The sequence below is a fragment of the Kogia breviceps genome, chromosome 13 (genome assembly GCF_026419965.1).
Source record: "Kogia breviceps isolate mKogBre1 chromosome 13, mKogBre1 haplotype 1, whole genome shotgun sequence".
Classification (NCBI taxonomy): Eukaryota; Metazoa; Chordata; class Mammalia; order Artiodactyla; family Physeteridae; genus Kogia; species Kogia breviceps.
In genome coordinates, this window is record NC_081322.1 from 55995833 (window position 1) to 56013135 (window position 17303).

Below are 17303 nucleotides of genomic sequence, written 5' to 3' on the forward strand. Positions count from 1 at the left end.
GGAATTCCCAGAGTCCTTCTTTGCCCTGAATGTAAGAATTCCAAATGATACTTAACTATTTTTGAAAGACCTATATGATTAACCTACAGGGAATCGACACACTGGATGCAAGAAATTTGCCATGTTTGTGTGAAGGTCTTTGAGAAAAGTTAAAATACAACAGGTAAAGTAATTACTACAGTGCGTTAGTAACAGAAAATATAAAGCAGCTACTTGATAATTAACCAACAACATATCTCAGAAAATATTTTAGATTCATTAAGAAGAACCGGATAAGAACAGGTCCAACATACGCAATCTACAAAGCACAAAATCTGAATATATGAAACTTGACTCTCAGCATGATGCAAAATAGGTATAATCCTTCCTAAAATTATTTTCATCCTCTTATTAGTCAAACGATGCTCCAGATTAACAAAGGCTCAATAAATTAATGCTTGTATACACATCCAAATTATTTTCAAAGCTGGAAAACGCAAATTTATAAGTGACTTAGTTGTATTTAGAGTACTTTAGAACCAGGGATCATTTTGTTGCTTATTTGATTGCAAATATCTGTAAAAAGGTATGGCGTATTTTGAATCTTAGGTTCAATAATATTCAAAGGTAATTGAATTTGTATAATAGAAAAAAAATGGGTAACAACCATCATAAGTCAGTAAGTAATTTGGAGGCGAGAAAAGTAAGTCCTTCCCTGACCGGGAATCGAACCCGGGCCGCGGCGGTGAGAGCGCCGAATCCTAACCACTAGACCACCAGGGAACTTGGTAGCTTTTTGCTCTCGTTGTATTTATTTCTTTAGAAATCGCCACGTAAACCTGACCAATAGAAAAAAAGATTGTTGCCTCTAAGCCCTGCCCACTTCGTTCGTGTTTTCGGTTTCTGTAGGTTTGCAATGTTTCAAGATAAAAAGTTGGGGAAGAAAGAAATAGATATTTCTAGGAAATAAAAAATAAAATTAAAATAGCATAGACAATTTCTAGGAGGATACGGGAGAAACTGTTGACACTGGTTAACTCTGGGAAGAAGAAATGAAGAATTTCTTCACTTGCCTAAACCCGGCAAATGCTCTGCGCTCTCAGGCGATCTCCGCGGCGGCTCCTAAGAGGAAAGGCTGGATCCTCCAAATCGAATCCTCTTCCGACTGCCATGCTGGAAAAGACGTCCTGGGATTTCATCCTAATTATGTAACATGTAAATATCTATACCTAGACAATGTTAAAGTACTGTCCAGAACCTTGCAATTTGCTTTATCATTTTCTCAATCATCTAGCTGCTCTTTCTAAATCTAACCTCTTTCTCGCTCTGTGTATGTCTTTCTGTCTCTCCCTCTCACGCAGATGTTAAATCCCACTAAACATTTTACTAAATCTCACGGTAAGATTGCCACGGGCGAAGAGCGTTTCCCGGTGTAGAGCTTGGCACAGAGCAGATGCTCTGTAAGTGTGGGTTATGAAGGGCCTCGTGGCCTTTAGGACGCGACTACTTAACTTACTTGAGATTAACGAAGCTGGGAGGGCTGTGGGTAATTTGCTTAGTGAAAAACCAGGGCATCTGCACCCGGATCGGAGTAAACAGTTAAAACGCACTGTTTCCATTATCCTCCTGTTTTTCAAACTGTTATTATCTGGGCAAGTGCTTCCTTTCTCTGCATGTATGAGAAACGGCCAGGAAATGATGCAATTACCAAAGGAGTCAAGAAACCTTCCAGCCCAGCCTCAGTTCGGAAGCCCTCATGAAATACGAGCAGAAGACAATAGGATGTAACTCAGCTTTGAAAGCGCCAGCCGTTACAGTTGGACAAATGTAACCCTAGAGACCCCGCTCCGCTGCAAGATGGAAGGAGGCTTAAGTAAAACACACATAAATTTGTAATGAACTTGTGCACAACCTCCGGCGCCATTGTGAATTACAGCCTTCGTCCATCACCTAGAATTTAGGTGAGCCTGAGCTAGAATATTTTTTCGTGTTTCCAGCAACTCAGAAGTGGAGGTTAGATTACTGATAAAACTTATCTAAAATTATTTAATAATATGCAAACAGGAAGATTAAAATGACTTATTAAGACTAATAATTAAAGATGGAACATCACCAGAAGAAATTTCTAGACAATTACTATATTTTAGATGGGACCCGCACCCCTTTCCTATATCAAGGAAATTTTAGGAAATCGAGTGCACTAGGTGGAGCTTTTACCTCTCAACTGGGGGTTTTCAGAGCTTAGCATGAAAGAGCATCTGGTTTTGAATTAAAAGATAAAGCAGATATTACTTTTAGAATAATTTAAATTTAACAGCTTTAGTCACAGTCTTGTACAAAATGTACGAAAGGGTGCAGCGAGAACCATCATTCCTCTTTTATCACTCTTCATTTCTTCTTCCCAGAGTTGACCAGTGTTTGTTAACAGTCTCTTCTGTATCCTCCTAGAAATTGTCTATGCTATTTTAAATTTTATTTATTTTATTTTTTTATTTCCTAGAAATATCTATTTCTTTTTTCCCCAACTTTTTATCTTGAAACATTCCAAACCTACAGAAAACTCCAAGTATAGAACAATGAACACACATATACCCTTCATCTAGACCTGTGCTAATTTAGTAGTACCAGCATCCACCGTGTGACTTTTGTGCACTGAAATGTGGCTAGTAAGAGTTTAGGTGTTCTATAAGTGTTGCATGCATACTGGATTTTTAAGCCTTAGTATGAAAAAAAAGAATGTAAAATATCTCATTAATAATTTTTACATTGAGTACATTTTAAATGCTAATTGAATGAGTTAAAATATTAAAATTAATTTCACTTTTTTTGTTTTTAACCTAGCTACTAGAATATTTAAAATTATTGATATATATATATATATATATATGGCTTGCATTATATTTCTATTTTATAGTACTAATCTAGATTCACCAGTTGTCAATATTTTGCCATATTTGCTTTCTCCTGATCTGTTTTCTGAACCATTTGAGGTTAGTTGCAAACACCATGATACTTTACTTCGAAAAACTATACCACATATTTCCTAAGAACAAGCAATACAATTATCACACTTAGGAAATCTAAATTTAATACAATATTATTTATGATACAGTTCATAGTCAAATTTTTCAATTGTCCTAACACCTTTTATACTTTTTCATTTTTATCCAGGATCCATTCAAGGATTATACACTGCATTTAATTGCCAAGTTTCCTTCCTTTAATCTGAAACAATTCCCCCATTTTTTTTTTTTTTTTTTACACCATTGAATAGTGGAGGACATTTGCTTCAGAAAGTCCCTCAATTTAGACAAATATTTCTCTTGTCAGGAAAACTACCTTAAGTGATATGTCCTTCTCAGTGCTTTATATCATAATTCGAATAATGCTGATGTATTGTGTTATCTCTAATGGTTAACGTGGTAGACAGAATAATGGCTCCCACAGAGATGTACCTGTCCTAATCTCCAGAATATATGAATATTACTTCATGTGGTAGTAGGAATTTTGCAGATGTGTTTAAATTAAGGACTTTGAGAGAGAGATTATCCTGGATTATCTGGGTGGGCCAGAAATCATCACAGGGGTCCTTTTCAGTCAAGGAGGGAGACTGGAGAGTTGGAGTCCCAGTGATGTGATCCCAGGGAGACTCTACCAGCGTTTAACTGGCTTTGAAGATGGAGGAAGGGGAACATGAGCTAAGGAATGCAAGGGGCCTCTAGAAACTGAAAAAGGCGAGGAAAATGTTCCCACTTAGCGCCTCCAGAAAGAAAGCAGCTCTGCCAACATCTAGACTCTGACCCGTATCAGAATTCTGGACTACAGAACCGTAAGATAATAAATTTTTGCTGTTGTAAGCCACTAAGTTTGTGGTGATTTTTTTATAGCACCAATAGGAAAGAAACACAGTAAGTCTGATCATTTGGTGAAGGTGTCTGCCATATTTCTCCATTGTAAAGTTACCCTTTACACTTGTAATCATAAAAAAAAAAAAAAAAAAAGTAAATATCACCCATGGAAGTAATACTTTGAAAATGTATGAATTTTCTGTTCCCCCACAAAATTTCACCCAGTTGGTTTAGCATCCACCGATGATGCTTGCCTGAATCAATTACTATGTTGACTGCAAAACGGTGTTATTTTATCATTCACATGTAAAGAACTTTCCTTTCTGTCCTCCCTCTTTTTATTCTTTATTTAATTTTAAAATATCAGTTTGGACTCATATTCTTTTTTTATTTTTGTGGTTTTAGTCAATGTGTTATAATCTACTGCTGTCATTAGTAATACTTAAATTGTTCCGAATACGGCCAGAAGGAGTCCCTTTAAGCTGGCTCCTGTATTCTTTTGACATGTTCCTATACATTTTTGAGCACTTCTTTACTTTCTAGCATAAGATGGTGCAGGCACACCCTCTACTTTGTAAACTGATTTATGGAGAATTAACATCTTTATACATGTATCTTTTTAAATTTCCTTGTTTAAAATTTTACATGAGAAGGAGCATACTCTACATACTCTTCTGTAACCTTTTTTTAAATTAATTTCTTTTGAAGCATGTCCATTCTTTTTTTTTTTTTTTTTTTTTTTGCGGTACGCGGGCCTCTCACTGCTGTGGCCTCTCCCGTTGCAAAGCACAGGCTCCGGACGCTCAGGCTCAGCGGCCATGGCTCACTGGCCCAGCCGCTCCGCGGCACGTGGGATCTTCCCAGACACGGGCACGAACCCATGTCCCCTACATCGGCAGGCGGACTTTCAACCACTGTGCCACCAGGGAAGCCCGAAGCATGTCCATTCTTTACATAAAGAGTTTTTTCATTATTTTTGATAACTGCATGGTATTCCATTGTATAGATATTTTATTAAAGTAGTTTTATATCATTGGTCATTTAGATTATTTTCAATTTTTTGCTGTTAACAAAGTACTACAACAAATAACCTTGGTGCCACATAATTGGCATTTAGTTTTTATTAATTGACCCACAAATGACTTACCTTATGGACTGCCAATTTCTGACTTGAAAATGTTATATATTGGAAGAAAAATCATGGCATCCAATTCAAATTCAGTTCTAGTTATAACTTATGGGCAATTTAATTCTTCAACTTGATTTCAACCTGACTCAGCTATTCTTCTTCTGTTCATTAATTTGTTCATTTGCTAAACAAATATTTATTGACTGTCTATTATATGTAAGTCACTATGTTTGGCACAGGATGCCTGATCTTGAAGTTTAGTCTGGCAGGGTTCAAGTAAACAAACAATTACTGTCAGTAGAGTAGTGGATAGTAAAAGAAACGTCTGACTATACTTCAATTTAATAAGTTCATTTAATACATTAAAAACATGTTATTTATCGCACATACTTTGCTGACAGGAATGTAAAATCGTACAGCTACTCTGGAAAATAGTTTGGCAGTTTCTTATAAAACTAATTATGCACCCATCAATTGTACCCTTAGGTATTTATACCAGAAAAATGAAAATTTATGTTCACATAAAATCTGCACATGAATGTTTATAGTAGCTTTATTCATAATAGCCTAAAACTGGCAACAACGGAAACATCCTTCAGTGGGTGAATGGGTTAAACTGTGGTACACACATACCATGGAATATTTCTAAAAAAAAAGAACAAACTATTGATACGTATAACAACTTGGATAGATCCCAAGGGAATTATGCTGAATTTTTTTTTAAAAAGCCAATCCAAAAGGTTATACACTGTATGAATCCATTTATCTAGAATTTTTGAAATGATAGAGATGAGAACATATTAGTGATTGACAGGAATTAGATGGGGTGGGGAGGAGGATGGAGGTGACTGTAAAAGGGTAGGTGTGGTACCTCTGTAGGAGTGATACAGCAGTCCTGTAGCTCGGGGGTCCCCAACCCCCAGCCGCACAGCAGGAGGTGAGCTGCAGGCGGTGGAGCTTCATCTGCTGCTCCCCATGGCCCCCCATTGCTCACATTACCACTGAACCATCTCCTCCCCCACTCCCACCCGGTCCATGGAAAAATTGTCTTCCATGAAACCGGTCCCTGGTGCCAAAAAGGTTGGGGACTGCCGCTGTAGCTTATTGTGATGGTGGTGGAAGAATCTATACTGGTGATAAAATTGCATAGAAATCACACATACACAGGCAAGAACACGTGTAAAACTAGTGAAATCTCAATGAGCTCTAAAGATCATACCAATGTCATTTTCTGGTTTTGATATTTACTGTAGTTATGCAAGATGTTATCTTGCATAACTGGGGGAAAACGTGGGACTTCCCTGTACATTTTTTGCAACTTTTTGTCAATCTCTATTTCCTTTGAAAAACTCCCTTTTCAGCTTATTGTACTGTAATTTTCTTTCACTCAAATAAGTCCAGTAAACAATCACCACTTAACATCACTTTGAGTTTAGGGATTCATTTCAACATTTTAAATTATATCTTAGTACAGTATCTTAGCACTAGATTATTTAAATAAGCTTTTCAGAAATTATTTTAAAAAAAAGAATTCTCAAGCTATTGAATAGACTATTTTTAGCAGAAATAAGGCAGCAGAAACTGTCCAAGGGTAGATACTTTTTAATTAACTGTGAATAAAAGAAAAGGACAAATTTGGGGGGGGGCTTATTCTAAATGAGCAGCCATAAGTTCTACCTAGTAACAGGCACCCAGACAGCAATCCGTTCCTATATATGTCAGTATTTCTTTCTTAATACACTCTGGCAGGCTCTTTCTCTTTTCAAATGACAAGGAGATTTCTACCTCCTCTTTAGACAAGATTTCTACCTCTTCTTCATAACAAGCCAAGAGAAGCACTGATCCTAGGCCTATCCGCAAAAGAACCTATTTACATTCTTCTCAAAACTCAAGATGGTATCTAAGATGTTCTGGACCAATGACCCCAATTGTGAAAATGAGCTACTGCCTTCAACACTATTAAAAAGTGAACGTCTATTCTGCCTCTTTAGGTGCAAGATGGCTCCCTACAGACCTCCAAGATGTCATCAGTGTTTCCCTCCCATGGAACTCCTGCGTCTCAACTAGCCTACGTCAGGTGTGTGCAAGGAGGTGTGTTTCTCTTTGCGCTAGGAAAAGCAGGATGGGTTTAACTACTAGAGAATGAACTTTCATGGTGCTGGTAGATTAAACTCACCAACCAGTACAAAAATCTCCGCTTCAATATCTTTACAGAGAAAACTCCCAAAGAAGTTTTCAATTCTTTCTGTAGCTGTGAGCTCATTACTTACCAAGGAGCTTTCATTTTGACAAGGTGTTGCAGCAGTATTTGCCAGTGTTTCTGAACTCCAGTTTCATGAGAGGTTACCAGTGCTGTGGTTAGAAACAGACATACTAGCCATACTTCATTACAAAACTATTCTGGGATAGATATGTAAGAAAAATACAGAACACATTTGCAATAATGGTTGCTGCTGTTTGGTGATGTTCCCAAAGATGTGGAATTCCTACCCACCTCCTCCAGGAAGTCCCTTGGGTGAACCCCTGCTTCCTGAACTCAGGGATCCAGTTGTCTCCCACTATCCAATTCCTGCCCTAAGGAGCAAAAAAAAGGAGCACAAGTGACCCTCTTTTCTTCCCTTAAGAGCTGAAGGCTTTTCTGCTTCTCTCTGTCTACCCCCAAAGTCTCATCATACAGGGTTCTTTACCCCAGAAAAAGTGAGATGACAATTCTGCCTAAATTGCTCTAAAATGGCCTCTACCCTTCAACAGAGATAGAAAGATCAGTTTTCATTTTTAATAGAGGCCCTCATATCCATAAAATCAGTGTAGCATTACAATTTTTCATCAACTCAGCATTTACCAAGCACTTTCTATTAGCTAAGTACAGTGAGGGGTGCTGTACTTAGCTAATAGATACAATTTTTTAAAAAGAAAACCTTTATTATAATAATGTATATTGCTATAAAAATACCTAACTTTTCTTGAAGGTCACGTTCTAGACTTTAGCCTAAGCATCATTCACAGATTATCTCATTTAATCCCTATACCCACCCTGAAATTTGGTACTATTATCATCCCCCTTTTACAGATACAGAGGTTAAGTAATTTACCCAAGGTCAGCATGTGATGGAGCTGCAGTCTGAAGCCAGAGCCCTAACTCTTAGAGATTACCCTGTTCTTAAGAAGTACACATTCTAATGAGGTTTGATCTGTAGTGTACTAAGATTTCCCAAATAACTTTATATACTATATCTTATTCTCCCAATTAAAATTTTACCTTCTAGTTAGAGCAGTGCTATGCAGAAGAATTTCTGACAATAACGTAAATGTTCTATTCCATGCTGTCCAATGACTAGTCTCTAGCCACATGTGGCTCTTTAGCACTTGAAATGTGGCTAGTGAAATGAAAAACTACATTTTAATTTAGTTTAAATTTAAATGGCCACATGTGGCTAGTGGGTACTGTATTGGACAGCACAGATCTAGAGGATAAGGAAATGGTTTTATTTCTTTGGATTTCTCTATAAAGACAAGGCTTAGGCAAATCAATAAATGCTGAGTTAATGAAAAAGAATAAATGAACAATCATTAAGGGGGAATTTTCTCCCTCTTTAAACTGTAGAGCAGAAATCTTTATTCTACCTTGACTTTCATTATAATAAAATGTTATAATAAGCATATGATACAGCCTGCAGTCCTAGAGCAGTTCATGAAGACAGTAAAGAGGATCCTTAAATTATAAGCAATGTTTTTGAAAGGCTGACAAACCATTTATAATTGATGGTTACTACTTTTAAAACACATAGTTATATCTTTGCCTAATAAAAAAAGATCACTGCTTAATTTTTTTTTTTTTACTGCTTAATATTTTTATTGACAAAATCTGGGGTCTATAGAGAGAAAAACAAAAGGGAACTCTTGGTGGTGAAAGGATGGAAACAGTCAAGAATTGCAACTCAATGGACATTTCATGCAGAAACTACAGTCTAAAGCAGACCTCTTTACAAATGTGAGACTCAGCAACTGCCAAATTCTCGTTAAGTGACTGTGTTTTGTCACTTATTCATCACATATATACATATAGATTCCTATAGTCAATTCGTTCTGAATATGGGGCTAGATATGATGAATAATAATAGGTACTTTTGAAAATAAACTGGGGCTCTAGATCAAATCAGAGTCTCTGGAAGTAACCAAGTCACGTGCCCTGTGTTTCCTGATCCATGCACAATGCAGCTCCTACACTGCTCCCCACTGGATGTCCACTTTACTTAAAAGAACTCATCTCAAAAAGTCTTAGCAATTTTATCACAGTTTGTACTGCTATGGAACATGTTTCTTCTTTGCCTGTTTTTAAAAAATTCATCTTAGATTTCAAAATCATCAAAGAAGTGTGAGAGCAGCTCACTTTCTCTGGTGATCCCAAACCATGTTCTAATTCAATGAAATCAGCTCTTTATACCTTAGAAGCCTAATTTTGCCTTGGAAATAATTTGCAAATAACATAATGAATGCCTAAAGAAAAAAGAGTAAAATACCCAGTTCTTCACATTCAAACCAAAAAGATGTAAACCTGAGGTCCAATTTTATACATGCTCAGTATATCATGGGCGATTATTCCATGTTTTGCAAGATAATATAGCATGACCACTTGCAACTGAAATCCCAAAGCCATCGCTGTTAAATGCTTCGCTCAGTCTTCCACGAGAGGCTGTTACAGCTTAAGCAGCAACAAGCCAGAGGAGGCCACTATCTGGTGTGCCTGTGTGTCTGGCCTCTGACACACTAATGTTATCGCACCAGCTGCAGGCTCCACCATGAGGTTTTTTTCTGTGCGTAGGGTAAACCTCACAGCCAAATCCTCCTAGCCATCTTGCAGTGCTGGTCATGGGACCGTAGAAGGAACAGCTCCCAGATGGGGATGGGTAGTTCACAGGCACTGCGCCGCAGCTGATGCAAATCTTCCCAACCCAGGCTCTCTCAGGTCTTTGCCAAGAGTCGTCCTGGAGGGCTCAATTGCTACGTCCCTATTGCTGTAATGATAGCAACTTGGCAGCATCCGGGATATTGTGCCTAGGATGGAAGCAGGAAGGGGGAAGAGATGGTGGGCCCCTTTGAGAAACACAACGCCGTTAAGGACAGAAGAATGAATTTATTGTGACCAGTGCTCCCCGAACTGGAAGGAAACTCAAGGCTTTCAAGCTCGGGGAGACACTCTTTAACTCCAGCTCTGCTCTCACAGCCTTATTCCCACGAACAGTGGTGGCCACAGCGAGCCAGCTCTAGGAGATGCAGCCCGGGGAGAGGTAAGAAGACCCTCCCAGGCTTAGCTGCCGGGCGTCCGACCGCCGGAGTCGCAAAGAGCTCACGCCCGGGAGGCGTCACAAAGGCCTGAGGCCTGCGGAGGCCTCGCGCGCAGCTTTCCGGGGCGGAGCCGCCGGGCTCGGGTTGGAGCTGCGCCGGGGCAGCGGAGGCTGCACCCGCCAGGGGGTGGCGCGGCTGCCCAGACCGCCAGCTCGGAAGTCGCCGGGTCAGGGAGGATGCCGCAGCTGCAGCCCGCGCGGCCGAGCGGAGGTGCCGAGCTCCTCGGCCCCCGCCGCAGCGGAGCGGCGCAGAGCGTGGCGCGGGCCGGGCGGGGCTAAAGGTGGGCGTCTGCACCGCGTCGCGCCACCCGCTGCTCCCCGCCTCCGGCCGGGCCCGACAGCCTGTCGTGGCCGATGTCCTGACCGCGGGTGCATCTGCAGGGTTGGCTAGGCACCGCGCCTGGGGAAAGGACTGAGGAGTCCCGGCGGCGGCCGCGTCCAGTAGCACCGGACGCCGGTCCCCCGGGGCGCGCGCCTGGGCGCTCCTCCCTCCTGCCCCAGCACGGCGTCACCGCAAGGTCCTCCCCCGACCCCTCCTCCCACCCACCCTGGAGGATGCGCTCCCAGGCGCCGAGCGGCAGACGCCACCGCTCCCAGAAATGCGTGCACCGGCTCCCTTTTCCCCGGATCCGAAGAGCCGGCGCCCCCGCCCTGTAGGTAAGTAGGTGAGGCGGGGACTAGCCCTGGCAGCCGCCCGCTACTGATGCTGCCGCCGGGTAGGGGCGGGGGGCCGGGGCCAGGACCCGCCAAACTTGCCTCCCGCTGGAGCTCGGTGCAGCGCTCGGAGGTGTCCTAATGGCGCTGGGCGCAGCCCCCTGTTCACCTGACAACCTCTTCTTGAGCTCGGGAGGCCCATCTGTGGCGAAGGAGAGCTTGACCCTTCCCCACCCACACCCTGGGCCCGGTGGGGTGCGCGCTTCGGGCAGGGGCGGGGAGGATGTGTTGCTGTGTGGATTATTGGGGGGTGAAGGGAGAAATACCGTTGAATTTTCAGCAGCTCAGGTGGAAATATGTCACCGTATTTTTTCGGCTTGATGAACAGATGCGTTCTTCCTGTTTTCTCTCAATATGTAGCCACGCACAGCGTTATTTCAGCGGCATGGAGAAGTCGCTGTGGATTTTTGTGTATTTCACAGTTGGCTGGCTGATATGTAAAATTGATGTCTCCACCCCTTACAGTCAACATTTTAGGGCCAGTTAGAGAAGGCTCCTCTAGGAGTCAAATATTCAAGAGATAGATGAGGCTGAGGAATTCTTGTGCTGCCTACTTGGGAGCCTTCGGCTTTCGTGAAGAGCGTGGCAAGTTTGATACAGGTGTAAGGAGTTGAGAATCTGCTGGAAGGATGCACGGAGTCGGCCAGCAGAGGCAGCCTTGGGCGCAGCCTAGCTTCCAACTAGATGTTAATAAGATCTGTATTTCTGAGAAACTGGTTACAAATTCTTTCTTCTCTCCCAAGTGTAAAGTTCATACATCAGAGCTTTTGGCAAGATTATCTCTTCACAGGCTATCATTTGTAAATTTCGTATTAAGCAGTAGGGTTTAGAGTTTTGGAAAGTGGATCATTGTAAGCGCCAATTTTATTAACGTATTAAGGTTTAGAGCTTTGGAAAATGAACCGGTGTAAACTCCAGGAGGACAGTGTCTTCGTCTTGTTCAGTCCTGTAATCCCCGAGTCTGATGAATAGTGGGCGCTCATTAGTTATTTGTTGAATGAAGTGTGTTTCAAGCTTCATCTAAAGACAATTTAGGATTAAAATGTGTTTTCCTGTGGCCGTTGAAGTTTAACTGGATTTTAAAAATTACTTCTTTGTATAAATAGTCAAATTCGGTTATCCCAGCATTTAAGTGGAATTTTGACATTTTTAGGACCATATGTTATCCCTCTTTAATGAGTTATTAAATAAGGTAATTCTCCCCAACTCTTAATATAAGTTAATTTCATTTCTAAGCTTGCAAATTTTTTTCTAATTGGTAATCAAACTTATTTTAATTAAACTCTAAAACACAATTTAAAAGTACAATTCATGTTTAAAAGAAATTCTAGGTTACTCCAGAGGTAACAATGATTTGGTTAATAAGTGACATATTAACTCATTTTAGAGTTGAGTTGTTGTGGTTGACCTAATTATAATGTATTTATTACAGGTAAAAGTGGAAATAAAGCATTTAGAAGTGTCTGTGATTCCTAAATGATTCAAAATACATGGTATAGATACACATTTTCAACTGCATGGTTTTCCTCAGTATATAAACGTATCAATTTTCAAGTCTGACACCCAGGGTGGTTGTGACATTGCAGGTTTGGAAGGTTTGGTGCCTCTCTGCTTTTAAATCTTCTGTTATCTTGAAATAATCAAGGATAACTGCATCACATTTCATTTGCTTTATTTTTGCACTGTGATACAATATTTCCTGTCTGTTTTTATTTTTCTGTTACATAAGTTTTCTGAGTCAGTATTAACCTTTTTTCAATCACTTTGTTTAACAGAATTATCTGGGAGTGGTCCAGTCACTTATTTTCTTTCTTTCTCTTTTGTCATTTTAATACATCTTCACCATCCTTACTACATATTACCCAAAAGACTTATTTTCGCAAAACTATGGTAAGCCCTAGTTTATTATTGTTGCTTCTCCAGCCTACTTGGGCTCTTCCTAGATGGTGAGGAAATAACACTTTTATGTAAAAGGTAGTGAGATTGGGGGAACCAGCAGTGGGAGGGAGCTTATGAAAAATATGTTATGATTTATTCAAACAGAGCAAAAATTCTCACATGAAATAAAGATAATTACATTTTACACATCTTATATTTGTAGTCAAGGATATTGAGCAGTTAATTTATATTGTTCTTCCTTGCTCACTTGAAACTTCTCAGAAGAGCTCTCCCCTATGGTTACAGTAAACTCTCTTTACTTTGTTGCAGATAATAAACACTTATTTGTTCATTTGACAAAGAGAAGTTGAGCTCTTGACTGTGCTGGCACTCTTGACCTTGAAATCAGTTCCTAATGTCAGAATGGAAGAGGCATTTTTCTGTGTGTGTCCTGCATCCAAATGCGTAGTGCCCCTGCAATTGAATGACTCACCTCCTGGGTCCTGACAAGTGAGCCCCTCAGCACCCAGACTCCACATGCACCACTGGAATGAAATCTTTAGACCTAGATTTACTCTACCTTACTTTTCTATATCTTTCCTAAGGTTTTATTACCAAACCCCCTATCCCTTCCTCGCTAAATGTCCCTTACTGTCCCTTTTTTATCCCACTGTTTTTTATCCCAGCCCATGACTTTTGTTGTTGTTGTTTACATCCAGTGAGATCCACTCAATTCACATATGTTAGAACCAAAATTGTTATGGTTGCAGAAAAAGTATAGAAAAGAAAATTTGTATAACCTTGAATTTCAAATATAGGGAACTAGTGGATGAAGAATAATTGTTGTATACTAATCTCCCTTTAAAAATGGTAATGAATGCCAGAGACAATGAATTGTCTGCTCATAAATTTGACCAGAAGCTTAATTGAAAGAAATGTTTATAGAGAGTTGGCTGAACAAAGGCCATGATGTCCACCCATGCCCCTCCAATTCTAGGTGTTCAGCCAGGAGTCTAGCCAGATCTTCAGAAACTGTATACCTTGGTTACCTTGTTTTGCATCCTTTGCACCCCTCCCCCCAAATTGTGCTCATACTGAAGAGTTCTATTTATAAAGACAGTCACAAGAAACCTACCGTTATGTTACTTAAGAGATGTGGTTATTAGGATAATAGTTCCTTCTACAGCTCTTGCTTGAAGTCTCTTGCAAGAAATTACATTCAACTCTAAATGCCAAAGAAAAGCTTTACTTCCCCTGAACAATTATGGAGCGTCCATTTTTCATCATGCAAAAATAGAATTCGATAGTCGATTATATTTTCCTTTCTGATTTGGCAACTAGGAAACAGAGTCAAATTTACAACTTAATTTTAATAACCCTGTAAAAACCTATGGCATATTATTGATGTTCTAACTTTCCCTTTGGTTTTGAATTTCTGTTCTACCTTGTTGTTCTTTTTTTTTCTGCTGTGGCCTCTCCCGTTGCAGAGCGCAGGCTTAAGCGGCCATGGCTCACGGGCCCAGCCGCTCCGCGGGATGTGGGATCTTCCCGGACCGGGGCACGAACCCGCGTCCCCTGCATCGGCAGACGGACTCTCAACCACTGCGCCACCAGGGAAGCCCATGATTTTTTTAATCTAAGTATATTTTCCCATTTTATTGAATTTATTAAGCTGACTCACATCTTTTGTAGAACAAGGAAAAATATAAAACAAAACCAATAAATGGAAACGTGCAGAATTGATCTATGGATACAGTATGTTTTAATTAACAAGTTTAATAGGTTCCATTAAATATGCTTTGAACAAGTATTGCAAGTTTAGTATATTTACGCTTGTATAGCCAAATGGAAAACAACGTTACATAGTTTTGCAAAACTAAGATCTACTTATTTTTTTAACTATTAAATTTATGTCTACTATTGACTAATTTAAAATTGGTAAAACCATTCAGTTTAAGTCAATTCTGGACTGACCAGGAGATTCATTCTATTTAATTAAAAACAAAAGTTATTTTTAGCCAAAGGGCTAACCTAAATTAGCTTAACACTCACCACACTGTACCTCACATCTGACCTCTTTCACATCAGTAATTTATTTGATTCGTCTTTGTTTTAATAAATCATAGAGATTCTTCCTTGAGCCTCTTTTATTCACCATAAAATTTAAAAGATTGAGCTCCGTGAGTTAATTGATCAGACTTTCTTCATTCTGGTATTTTGACAACTACCTGTAAGTTGGTTGAATTTAACCACGTAAATAGTTATTTACATCCGTATGGTGTCAACTTCCTTTTTACACATTTGTCACCCCGGTCCACAGAGAGACTGGCCCTTCTCAAGGGATAGTCATTGGTGCAGTCCAGGAGCTTTTGAGGTAAAAATAATCTGAATTCAAAAGTGCAGCTTGAAACATTGAGGGAAGGGATTTGGAGAGAGATGTGGGCAGACTTTTTCATAGAGGCATATCATTCCGGTAACCTCCAAGTCTTTTTAAAAAAAGTTTTATTTTGGGGCTTCCCTGGTGGCGCAGTGGTTGGGAGTCCGCCTGCCGATGCAGGGGACACGGGTTCGTGCCCCGGTCCGGGAAGATCCCACATGCCACGGAGCGACCAAGCCCGTGAGCCATGGCCGCTGGGCCTGCGCATCTGGAGCCTGTGCTCCGCAACGGGAGAGGCCACAACAGTGAGAGGCCCGCATACTGCAAAGGAAAAAAAAAAAAAAAAAAAGTTTTATTTTTGTAGTAGGCAATAACTTCATGTGATTCAAAAGGTACAAATGGGTAAACATTGAAAGGATGCCCTCTCCTCCTCTTTCCTAGTTACCTGCTTCCCCTGTCCACCGACAACCAGAGTTATCAGTGAATTGAGAATCCTCCAGTGACATTTTGTGCACATACAAGCAAGTGTGAACATTCAGCCTGCCCTTTGATCTCCGAATCATTTCTCTCATTGCCTTCTCTCCATTCCCACTGTTCTTGTTTGGTTCCTCAGATGCTTTGGACTGTTGCCTGCACTTTACTTTCCCCTCCATTTCAGCCAGTCTTCCTTCTAAACTTCCCTTTTCAACCTTCTAAAAGATTCCCATCCTGCGCAGGAAGGAGTCCACCATGAATCTTACTTAGCCTGGTCTCCTGGGCCCTGAGGAATTCACCTCTTGTCCCCTGCCCCTCCCTGTCATGCACGTGGCTCACAGTTGTTCTTAACTTACCGCCCCATCCCCAATCACGGACCCTTTAAAAAAATCTGATGAAAGTTCATGATCTCACCACACACGAAACACACCGTTTTGCCTACGTGTCCTTGTTTATGGACCCCAAGTTCAGAATCTCTCTGTTGGTAACACAAAACTCTTTGTCACTTCCTGCACATGCGCTGCATATGATTTTTCTTCTCCACGCCGTTTCCTCTGCATGGAACACTCAAGTCTTCCTATTTTCATTAGCAAGCCACACTCAGTTCTGGTGTCATCTCTAGGGGCCATTCTTGGTTGAGATTCTAGAAACTCATGGAGCCTTCCACATGTAGTGTAGTATCCCAGGTGGGCTTCCGTACTGGCAACAGGCATTTCTCATAAATAGCAAAATTGCCTTTCTAGTAAAAATTAATTATGATCTTGGATAACATGCTATGATTGGTCAAAAAAAAAAAAAAAAAGCCCAAGGTTGAAGCTTTTATTTAACTATTCATCCCTCCTCTACTTCACTCCCCCCATCCTCCATAGAATACCTGTCTGTATCATTTTCTTTAGCATCCCTGCCTTACTTTACTAATTCTCTCCAAACATTGTGTTAACACTCATTAAAAAAAAAAAGTTCAAATTTATTATGGCCCTCACCTAAGAGAGTGGGTTTTTGTTTTTTGCCTCTGCCTCTGGGTTTGCCTCTGTAGTTGGTACATAAAGGAGTGAAACCCTCCGACTGTGGTGTTACTCTTAATAATCGAAAGTATTAACCACCAACCCTGACGGATGACATGAACCATCTGGAGATGGTGGCCCATCCTACAAAGTGACTCCTAAGTATGTGACTATAGTATTTTTCTTTCCAAGCCAAGTAATTAGAGGGCATCCTCTGTGCTTGATTTTATTGCAAAGTGCCTGACATGAGGTAAATTGCTGTTGACTGATTAACAGAGCATTTAGCCAGTAAGAATTTAATGGCATTTGTTCAGCACTGTTCCTGTGGAATCCTCTGACTAGCGGATGATTCTGATCACTAACCAAACTAACCATGTAGAAGAGGCAAAATCTGTAAGACTGCTCCATAGGTGTGAGATCCCTTGAAATCTTTCATTTTCCTTCTGTAATTCTGACCTCACTAAGCAAACATCAGATTTACTAATTTGTTTCCCCAGACATGTTGACATGAGGAATTGTGTCTTGAATAGCAGTAATGACTATTCCAGCCATCCA

The 17303-nt window shown here is 40.4% G+C and overlaps 1 protein-coding gene, 1 long non-coding RNA gene and 1 other non-coding gene across 4 annotated transcripts in view; 2 read left to right on the forward strand and 1 right to left on the reverse strand.

The window, feature by feature from the left end:
• Positions 1 to 690: 690 nt before the first annotated feature.
• TRNAE-CUC (transfer RNA glutamic acid (anticodon CUC)) lies at positions 691 to 762 on the reverse strand. Its single transcript has one exon. It is a non-coding gene; the product is annotated as a tRNA-Glu (tRNA).
• Positions 763 to 962: 200 nt separating this feature from the next.
• Positions 963 to 3840, forward strand: LOC136792362 (uncharacterized). Its single transcript, XR_010836033.1, has 2 exons — positions 963 to 1194; positions 1341 to 3840. It is a non-coding gene; the product is annotated as an uncharacterized lncRNA (long non-coding RNA).
• Positions 3841 to 9790: 5950 nt separating this feature from the next.
• The window catches only part of NCOA7 (nuclear receptor coactivator 7), a 141101-nt gene continuing 133588 nt past the window's right edge, over positions 9791 to 17303 (forward strand). Inside the window, exon 1 of one of the 2 annotated variants that reach the window (XM_067010702.1) lies at positions 9791 to 10244. The gene's annotated coding sequence lies outside the window, so the exon portion shown is untranslated. Of the gene's footprint in view, positions 10245 to 10404; positions 10959 to 17303 lie in introns of those variants that run through there. The other variant, XM_059083949.2, reaches the window with a different exon arrangement.